The sequence below is a fragment of the Adiantum capillus-veneris genome, chromosome 28 (assembly GCF_014529385.1).
Source record: "Adiantum capillus-veneris isolate H3 chromosome 28, ASM1452938v2, whole genome shotgun sequence".
NCBI classification, from domain to species: domain Eukaryota; kingdom Viridiplantae; phylum Streptophyta; class Polypodiopsida; order Polypodiales; family Pteridaceae; genus Adiantum; species Adiantum capillus-veneris.
In genome coordinates this window covers 18,994,317-19,004,822 of record NC_140958.1, presented here as the reverse complement: position 1 = coordinate 19,004,822, position 10,506 = coordinate 18,994,317, and positions in this window count along the sequence as shown.

The following is a 10,506-nucleotide window of genomic DNA, read 5'->3' as shown; positions in this document are numbered from 1 at the left end:
TGGACTTGTAGCATGGTAGCCAAACATGAGGTTTTGAGGGCTTTTAATGCAAGGGGTTAGCACGGGCATATCATCCTAAAAATTGGGTACGCAAAATCAGCTTTGGATGTTTGCAAAGGGTTGCAAAGATTTTCAAAGCTTTAGAGAATCCACATAAGGCTGTAACATGAAAAGCTTGGATCTTGTGGCAGACAAAGACTCAAAGGTGACATTTTTTATCTTTTTTATGAATATTCTCATATTTGTGTAGGAAGAAAAAGCTATGAGGAAGGGGAAGAGGAAGGGGAAACCTCACACAATTTCAAGGTCTTGGTAATTTAGCACAAATTAGTAATATTAGGCAAACTTGTCAAGGTTCTTGGGTTCCAAAACTTGGCAAACTTATCAAGGTTCTCGAAAAGTTGATAGCAAAATAAGAAGGTATCCGTTGTTCACAAAATTTTGCACTTTGCTAGCACAAACAAGGAAATCTTTTTCAAATAAAAATTTTAAAGACAAAAAACCAAGAAAAACTTGAAATTGTCTAACATTGTCACCCCTCTGAGCCTTTTTTCATTGCTTGAATTTGGCTCATAATCAGGTATACAAAAAAATAGAGTGGTGTCGTACAAACCATGCATGCCTCCTGGCTTGGTTCATATCAAACGAAAAAGAATTCAAACATGTTGCAAAGTTTTCCCCCAAGTTTTTATGTTGATAGCATGTTCCAAACTTTGGAAGCTTTAATGCAAGATGTCCTAAATTGAAGCCTTCCTTCGCATAAATACAACAAAAAAAATAAGGTAGTATAGAGCTTGTGATCATCGCTAGTGGTTGCTTCTGTTGAGATACAGATGCCATGAAAAATTGAAATCAACCCTGTCGGATCATTCATCGATAATCGACCTTGATGAATTGTGACAATAGATAGCTCAAAAAACATAGCTATCGAACTTCATCTAACTGCCAAACTCTGCTTGACCTAAGCAACCTTTGCCTGTCAAGTTGGAAGTATAAGTTATTCTACAAGATTGAATAAGTTCAAAATTTGAAACTTGAATTTAACATACTTACCGATTTTTTGGAACTACCCTTGGGATCAAAAGTCGTAGCACCTTGTAGTGTGGTTGTCGAGGTTGGATTCAGTTCATAAATGTGGATGTCAATATGCTTCCAATGTGTGTCGTGCATTTATTTTTCCTGCACTTTGGCAATCCGTATATGCTTTGAAGTGACCATGCACTCAATGCATATGGACCTGGGATCCTTGAAGCCTTGATGTTGCCCTCCGCTTGATAGCACAAAGAGGACATATGAAGGAGATATTGTCCAACAAATTCTATGAACAAATAGTCTATGGATCCTTGCTCCTCTTTCATGCATGACCAAAACTAGCAACAGTTCTTGCCGTTGCATCAAAATATAACTTGTGGAAATCCATCCGTAGAATGCTATAATTTACATTTCTATATGGATTAAAACATCCACAAAAATGAAATAGCATACCTAATGACCATAACTGTTTCTCATTGCATCAATTCAAAAGACTTGCCAAGCAGCCATGCCCTAGCTAATTCAAAATGCCAAACTAGAGAGAAAGATGCCTATTGGCTTCTTGAATTTGTAATTAAAGATTGGTCTTGCCGAGTACCTTTTCCTTACAAGTCATCGCCCATGCTTGGCATGCATGTACTACTAAGCAACCTTGCCTACATGCATTAGCTATGATTGTAGTCAATTGATATAAAATTAAAAAAGCTACCGTGTTCCCGTTAGCTTGGAGCCCATATGGCCTCTTTCGAGAAAAAAATTGTCTTGTAGCAACAAGATATGAAGCCTGCTCCTTTGTCCAAGCATGATCATGTGTTGAAATAGAGGTGAAGGAACATGATAAACCTTGATATGGTTGTCTAGCTCGTGGCATACTACTACTGAAAAACAAAAAAACAAACTCAAGATCAAGTTAGCTTGAAATAAATATGCGTACCTACGATCTTGTTGACCAACTAGGGTTGTTAATAATGTGTATGATTATGACGTGCTTTCTCTTGAATAGTCTAGGGTTACTTGTAGCTACCCCAGGCCCAAGACTACTTAATTTTGTCCACAATTATGATTGCAACACCCTTGTGTCTAATGTACGAACACGCCCTTGTCTCGTCTTGCATGGCTACAATGACCCATTGATGAGGGCATGCTAAAATGCTATGGGATTCCACCCCTAACAGGGAAGGGTGCCCAAAATAGGACGCCCAATTTAGCATAATGTTAAAAAGTTACGAAGGTACGCTTCTGGCAATGGCGAAACGGCAACCAACAGATGGATTTGCTTGCGCTGCGCAGTGCAGGTCATAACAGCGAAGGCAAAAGAAGGGAAGAATGTTGCACTCACCTGGGCGTCCGCCTTTGGTGCAACACTTATAATGCCAAGGGCAAACCCAAGGAGGTCACAGACCTAGGCCAAGGGCCGATTGTTAAGTGTGAATAGGGGATTCTATAGAAGATGGCCAAGGGCCTATATAATGGGTGGCATGGCGAAGAATCTCTCAAGCAGCTCCCACGGGTCTTACACTAGTATAAGATCATGGTGCATGCCTTCTCTCTCTCTAGGGTCATGGTGATGCATGAGCTTTGCACTTCTCTCTCTCTTAGTTTTGCTTGGGTGGGCATGGGACTAGCCGCTTGCAGAACTTTGAAGCTTGTGGCCAAAGGCGCATGACCGCGGGAGCGACCGCTTGCATGGTGAGGGAGCTAGGGCACACCGGCATGAAATTGACAGCACAACATCTAGGTGAGATCGCCCAAGAGAGGGAATTCGGATTCATCAAATCACCTTAGCATGCCACGGCCCAGAGAGGGCGCTAGGTTGCTGGTTTTCCCTCGACTCATTGCCTGCATCGCTCTTACAACCATCTTTCTCAAAGTTTTTAGGGTGGGCGCCCTAATTTGGGTACCCCCCAATTAAGGGCATTAGCCCATGGTCAAGTGGTCAAGCCAAGCAAATCTTCCCTCGACGAGCTTGTGCACGGGAATGACATGTGGTGTTTTTGAATTACAGTTGGTACACAAGATGGCAAAACTTATAGAATTATGGAACTCAACAAATTTTGAGAGTACAAACATCAATGTTTGGCACACCAATGTTCGAACAAACCCATGTATAGTCCTGCAATAAGCATGTGAATTGGGCATATTTGGCAAGCAAGAGTGAAGCCATTGAAGCTTCACAGCTTCGTCGTGGACACACAATTTTGCCATGGACAATTTTTGAGTTTGAGCAAATCTTTGAGGTTGAGAGCTTATGGCTGTGAGCAAAGCAAGGCCTTGTGAGGAATGGGAAGGTCCTCAGAGTTTGAGCAGATCTTCAAGGTTGAGAGATTATAGCCACGAGCAAAGCAAGGCCTTGTGAGGAAGGGGAAGGTCCTCAAGAGCAAGGTGCCACATGTCAAAAGCAAGGCAACATGGTGCAAGCCTAGCCGACAACGAATTGTTGATAAGAGACTAGCAATGGCAAAGAGTTGTACCCCAGGTACGCTTTGTTCAAAAAATTAAGCTAGATATTGATTATCAAAATTTTATGCTTCAAATACGGAGTCCTATTCGACACAGTCGGGGATCAACAAGTAATTCTCTTTAAAAACTATCTTGATTCTAATCACATGGTAACATATGGATGTATCGACAATGCAAGGGTCATCAGAGTGGAGTAGGGATCCATATGACCATGGTACATCGGTCATGTTTTGACTATGGAGTACGACTTTGTATGCAACTGCCCACGAGCAAGGCTTGGGTAGACCGCTTGTTTAGACTAAGAGGCTAGAACAAGGACATGTGATTATGTTTGAGTTAAGGAGCACTTGCTCTACAAAGATATTCAAGAAGCTGACAAGCATGTTTTCTCTTTAATTTGGAGTTTTGGATTTGCACTTTTACTAGGACATGGCTCCTAGGCAAGTTTTTTTAGATCGCAATGCAGTCAACAACGATCATGATCAATGATAATTAGTAAAGGGTACATGCAAAGAAGCATTGAGAAACTCAGTTGTGTTCTGTTTGTGCAATTACTCTCGATATTTTTATGTTTCCAGTATGCTATCTTACTCGACAAGGTTGACAAGCGGTGGCATTTGCCAAGAAAATCACCCCAAAAAAATGCTATGAATTCTAGCACCAAAGGTGGCAATTCAAGCAAGTTGAGATTGGCAATTAGTTTCAAGATAGTGCAATCTAAGGATTCTCAATAAGATGCACGCTTAGGCAAGGCCAATTTTCTATGCAATCTCGACAGGTCGACTCTTTTTTACTTCACCAGGAGCACCTATTAGCACTCATGCTACGTTCTATCTCATCTTTTTGATGTTTATGTGAAGCAAGGATTCACTTCAGAGCATCTTGCATAGAAGTTTCCAAAGTTTGGAATATGCTATTAGCATACGGACTTTGGGAAACTTGGCACCATGTCTATTTGATTTTCTCTTAGAGGTTGGTATGACCCAAGCCACGATGGCATGTAGGGTACATCTGATAACTCTAAATTTCTCAGCATACATGGTTATAAGCCAGATTCAAGTGACAACCATTCATCTCAGAGGGGTTAAAAGGTCAGTAAATTTCAAGTTATGCTTATTTTTCCTACAATTTAACCTTCCATTTCAAAAAGATTTCTATACTATGCAACACAAAGTGCTTTGCCAGACTTCATGTGAAGCAAGGCTTCTCTTATGTGCCAAGGTACTATCATTTGACTTCAGATCAAGGATAATGGCACACATATTTGGCACTAAGTGGATATAAGCTCACAGTTTGAGTTTGGCAACGATGCACTATGATGTATTCATGCCAGTGTAATCGTGCAAGGCACATATAGCAGGGGCTCACACGATTGAAACTATCATTGAAGCCAAGGGCTTATATATATATATATATATATATATATATATATATATATATATATATATATATATATATATATATATATATGCATGGCATACTTGTAAGATGGACGTAAGACACCCCATCATTGTATATGCTTCCACAATAACATCAGCTCCTCTATCCAAGAAGAATTGAGGCTGGTAGATGGGCTTCCAATTGGTGTATATCTATATAGCAATGAGCTCTTTACATCATTGGCTCTATGCACAAGGTGCAGCTAATCCCAATGACAGTTTCTATGGGTAGCAAGTAGGCATGGCCTAGCTATCAAGTAGCTGATTTATGGGAAGCCATGAATACATTAAGAGAGCCTCCACACAAGTAATCTCTTGTGTAAACACCTAAAAAAATCTAGATGAATCTTTTCTTAAGGGGTTTTCAACATTGTTCTCCTCTATTCATGGAGGAAGAATATTCTCTCATGGCTTAGCTGTGAATAAGATTCCAACTGCAGAAGATTTGTTGCTTAGTTGCAACATTCATTATGTCTCTAGGAGTGGTATTTTCATGCATAGGTGTTGAGAGTCATGATTTCAGGCATAGGTCTTTGAATGTTGCTTAGTTGCAACATTCATTATGTCTCTAGGAGTGGTATTTTCAGGCATAGGTGTTGAGAGTCATGATTTGAGCTCAGCACAATTATACTTTCAAGGAAAGAAGTCTCTAATCTACCAAGGGATAGTGGAAAAATTCAACTTTCCCAGTTGATTCCAAACATTTTTGACCACGATAGACTGTGTTCATCACCGTTGGCTGCTAGGTTGAGCAGTTTTCATGCAAAGTCTAACCAAACGGTTTGACATTGTTGAAGCTAACCAAGGGGTTTGGATTGCAAAGGCAACACCCAGGGTTACTAGTTTCTAATGCTTGCTTTTCACTAATCTTTCATTTAGTGTTCAACAAGTCACTAATATACTACCTCTTTAAGGCTGGTTTTATTGTAAGGCACCTTTCCACTTGTACCTTTTCCGTTTGCAAAGTGAATGGGACTATGGATAAGTGAACGTTGTGTTCAACCTCCAAATACGCATATGATTTGGGTTTATTTGATTTTTGAATATGCTTTGCTTGACTTTTCCAAAGTCGGACGAATAAGCTTAATGATTTCATCCATTTGGCTCTTCAGAGACATGATAAGGTCATGTAAGAGCAAAGAATTTTGGGCCACAATGTCCCAATATACATTTCTGCATTATGCAGTTATGGATCTATATGTAGGGTTTTCTTTGCCACATGTTGTCAAATGGGATACAACATGGTCTAGGAACTCAAGGATTTCGGTTTGGTTAGTGTGGAGCAAGGTTAATGAGGGTCCCTCTCACTCATGTTGCAGAGATTTTACAGTTACATCTCGTACTTGAAGGATGTTCTTCTTTCAGACATCCTTATGCGAGACATATTCCACATCTGGAGAATATGAGTCTTTGGGACTAACATTGGTGCCCTTTATTTGAATTATGTGTCGCGACAAAGTCCCTGGGTGCTGGTCCAATCCGTTTATTAGACCATTTTGAGCACATCATATTAGGAAAAATTTCAGTGGCCATACATTATCGGATACCTAGTCAGACTTGTTAATGCACAGGTGTTGTTAAACAACTTTAATGGATGGTTGTTTATACATGTAGCCAAACTATGTTTTGTTAATGAACATGTTTCATTTGGTACCTAGTTTGTGATCCATTTTCACATTCTACAATGGTCCAAATATGTTCACATGGCTCTCCCATGGAAAGTATTTAGTTCTTTCCTTGTGAGCTATGAGGATAACGTTAGCCATAAGCATTGGCAAGTAGGTTCATGGATATGCGGGTTTGAATTTGTTTTTGCTAAATGCATGCACACTACGTGTTATGGGCCCTAGTGTTTAGTAAAGGCTGATTTAGAGCGGCACGCACATTCATGACATTAGCCGCTTATGAAGCATCTTGCACTCTATGCATCTTGCACTCTATGCATCTTGCACTTTATGCATTATCTTTATGGGATAATTTTTGATATATCAATCACCAATAGAGGTCATGGCTCGGTTTGGGTGCTTGTGGATCTTTCAAGTTAACCAAGATGGTTGTTCATAGCATTGTTGATTCCTTAAAAATATTGTAAGGCAGCGCGATCCCTATTTACAAGTCATTCTGGAAGACTGTTTGTAAACGGTGAGAAAACACACCTCAATACTATCATTTATCCAAAGAGGATGCACACATTACAAGTGTAATCTTGTGCTAAAGGATATGTGAAACGCATACGTTAGCACCAAGCAATCCAATTAGAAAGCATGTATTGCTCTAGTTGGAGTTTTCTTACCATAAGGAAGCATGTTTGTGACTAGGTTTAGTCTCTTCATGTTTAAGTCAAGTTCTCAACTCTGAACACTAGTTATGGTGGGGTTGTTTACTGATGAAAAATGATAACAAGTCAAGGACTTATACTTTGTTGGTGGGTTACATTGGCCAATTACTTTCATGGAAAGTAAAAAGAGGTTCTCTTTGGGTTACATCTTAGTTGTGATAACTCATTTTGCATACTCAAGTGAGTTCTAAAGAGCGTTTATACGCTAGGTTAGATATGGGCCGGTTACACAAAATGGTTGCAAAGGGACAACAATGTGGCAAATCAAGATCTTATTCTTGATTTCATGAAACCTTCTACTAAACCGTGTTCTGATCAATTGGACAGTTGGATCCCTGGAGAATGCCACTGTGGAAAACATTAGTGTTCTTATGAAGATACAACCACTTTTGTTTTGGAGGACAAAAATGCTTCTCCAAGGGGGGAATAATATAATGCCAAGGGAAAACCCAGGGGGTCACGAAACTAGCCCAAGGGCCAGCTGATAGGTGTGGACAAGGGATTCTATAGAAGATGGCCAAGGCCCTATATAATAGGTGGCATGGCGAAGAATCTCTTAGGAAGTTCCCATGGGTCTTGCAAAACTGGCCACAAACCATGCAGGTCCACCATGGCCTCTTCTCTCCATATGCAGATGTTCCCGCATCGCACCCTTTGGCTCCATGGCCTCTTCTCTCTGCAAGCAATCGTTCCCACATCCTTCGGCTATGAACCGCCGCACGTAGCCACTCCCGACCCATCATCTCCAATGTCCTACCTTTGTCTTCATGGCAAGAGAGAGTTCATGGCGAGAGAGAGAGAGAGAGAGAGAGAGAGAGAGAGAGAGAGAGAGAGAGAGAGAGAGAAGGCAAGCGTCCATGAAGTCTGTAATCTACCAAGGGATAGTGGAAAAATTCAACTTTCCCAGTTGATTCCAAACATTTTTGACCACGATAGACTGTGTTCGTCACCGTTGGCTGCTAGGTTGAGCAGTTTTCATGCAAAGTCTAACCAAACGGTTTGACATTGTTGAAGCTAACCAAGGGGTTTGGATTGCAAAGGCAACACCCAGGGTTACTAGTTTCTAATGCTTGCTTTTCACTAATCTTTCATTTAGTGTTCAACAAGTCACTAATATACTACCTCTTTAAGGCTGGTTTTATTGTAAGGCACCTTTCCACTTGTACCTTTTCCGTTTGCAAAGTGAATGGGACTATGGATAAGTGAACGTTGTGTTCAACCTCCAAATACGCATATGATTTGGGTTTATTTGATTTTTGAATATGCTTTGCTTGACTTTTCCAAAGTCGGACGAATAAGCTTAATGATTTCATTCATTTGGCTCTTCAGAGACATGATAAGGTCATGTAAGAGCAAAGAATTTTGGGCCACAATGTCCTAATATACATTTCTGCATTATGCAGTTATGGATCTATATGTAGGGTTTTCTTTGCCACATGTTGTCACATGGGATACAACATGGTCTAGGAACTCAAGGATTTCGGTTTAGTTAGTGTGGAGCAAGGTTAATGAGGGTCCCTCTCACTCATGTTGCAGAGAGTTTACAATTACATCTCGTACTTGAAGGATGTTCTTCTTTCAGACATCCTTATGCGAGACATATTCCACATCTGGAGAATATGAGTCTTTGGGACTAACACTGGTGCCCTTTATTTGAATTATGTGTCGCGACAAAGTCCCTGGGTGCTGGTCCAATCCGTTTATTAGAATTATGTGTCGCGACAAAGTCCCTGGGTGCTGGTCCAATCTGTTTATTAGACCATTTTGAGCTCATCATATTAGGAACAATTTCAGTGGCCATACATTATCGGATACCTAGTCAGACTTGTTAATGTACAGGTGTTGTTAAACAACTTTAATGGATGGTTGTTTATACATGTAGCCAAACTATGTTTCGTTAATGAACATGTTTCATTTGGTACCTAGTTTGTGATCCATTTTCACATTCTACAATGGTCCAAATATGTTCACATGGCTCTCCCATGGAAAGTATTTAGTTCTTTCCTTGTGAGCTATGAGGATAACGTTAGCCATAAGCATTGGCAAGTAGGTTCATGGATATGCGGGTTTGAATTTTGTTTTTGCTAAATGCATGCACACTACGTGTTATGGGCCCTAGTGTTTAGTAAAGGCTGAATTAGAGCGGCAGGCAAATTCATGACATTAGCCGCTTATGAAGCATCTTGCACTCTATGCATCTTGCACTTTATGCATTATATTTATGGGATAATTTTTGATATATCAATCACCAATAGAGGTCATGGCTCGGTTTGGGTGCTTGTGGATCTTTCAAGTTAACCAAGATGGTTGTTCATAGCATTGTTGATTCCTTAACAATATTGTAAGGCAGTGCGATCCCTATTTACAAGTCATTCTGGAAGACTGTTTGTAAACGGTGAGAAAACACACCTCAATACTATCATTTATCCAAAGAGGATGCACACATTACAAGTGTAATCTTGTGCTAAAGGATATGTGAAACGCATACGTTAGCACCAAGCAATCCAATTAGAAAGCATGTATTGCTCTAGTTGGAGTTTTCTTACCATAAGGAAGCATGTTTGTGACTAGGTTTAGTCTCTTCATGTTTAAGTCAAGTTCTCAACTTTGAACACTAGTTATGGTGGGGTTGTTTACTGATGAAAAATGATAACAAGTCAAGGACTTATACTTTGTTGGTGGGTTACATTGGCCAATTACTTTCATGGAAAGTAAAAAGAGGTACTCTTTGGGGTACATCTTAGTTGTGATAACTCATTTTACATACTCAAGTGAGTTCTAAAGAGCGTTTATACGCTAGGTTAGATATGGGCCGCTTACACAAAATGGTTGCAAAGGGACAACAATGTGGCAAATCAAGATCTTATTCTTGATTTCATGAAACCTTCTACTAAACCGTGTTCTGATCAACTGGACAATTGGATCCCTGGAGAATGCCACTATGGAAAACATTAGTGCTCTTATGAAGATACAACCACTTTTGTTTTAGAGGACAAAAATGCTTCTCCAAGGGGGGAATAATGTAATGCCAAGGGAAAACCCAGGGGGTCACGAACCTAGCCCAAGGGCCAGCTGATAGGTGTGGACAAGGGATTCTATAGAAGATGGCCAAGGCCCTATATAATGGGTGGCATGGCGAAGAATCTCTTAGGAAGTTCCCATGGGTCTTGCAAAACTGGCCACAAACCATGCAGGTCCACCATGGCCTCTTCTCTCCATATGCAGCTGTTCCCGCAT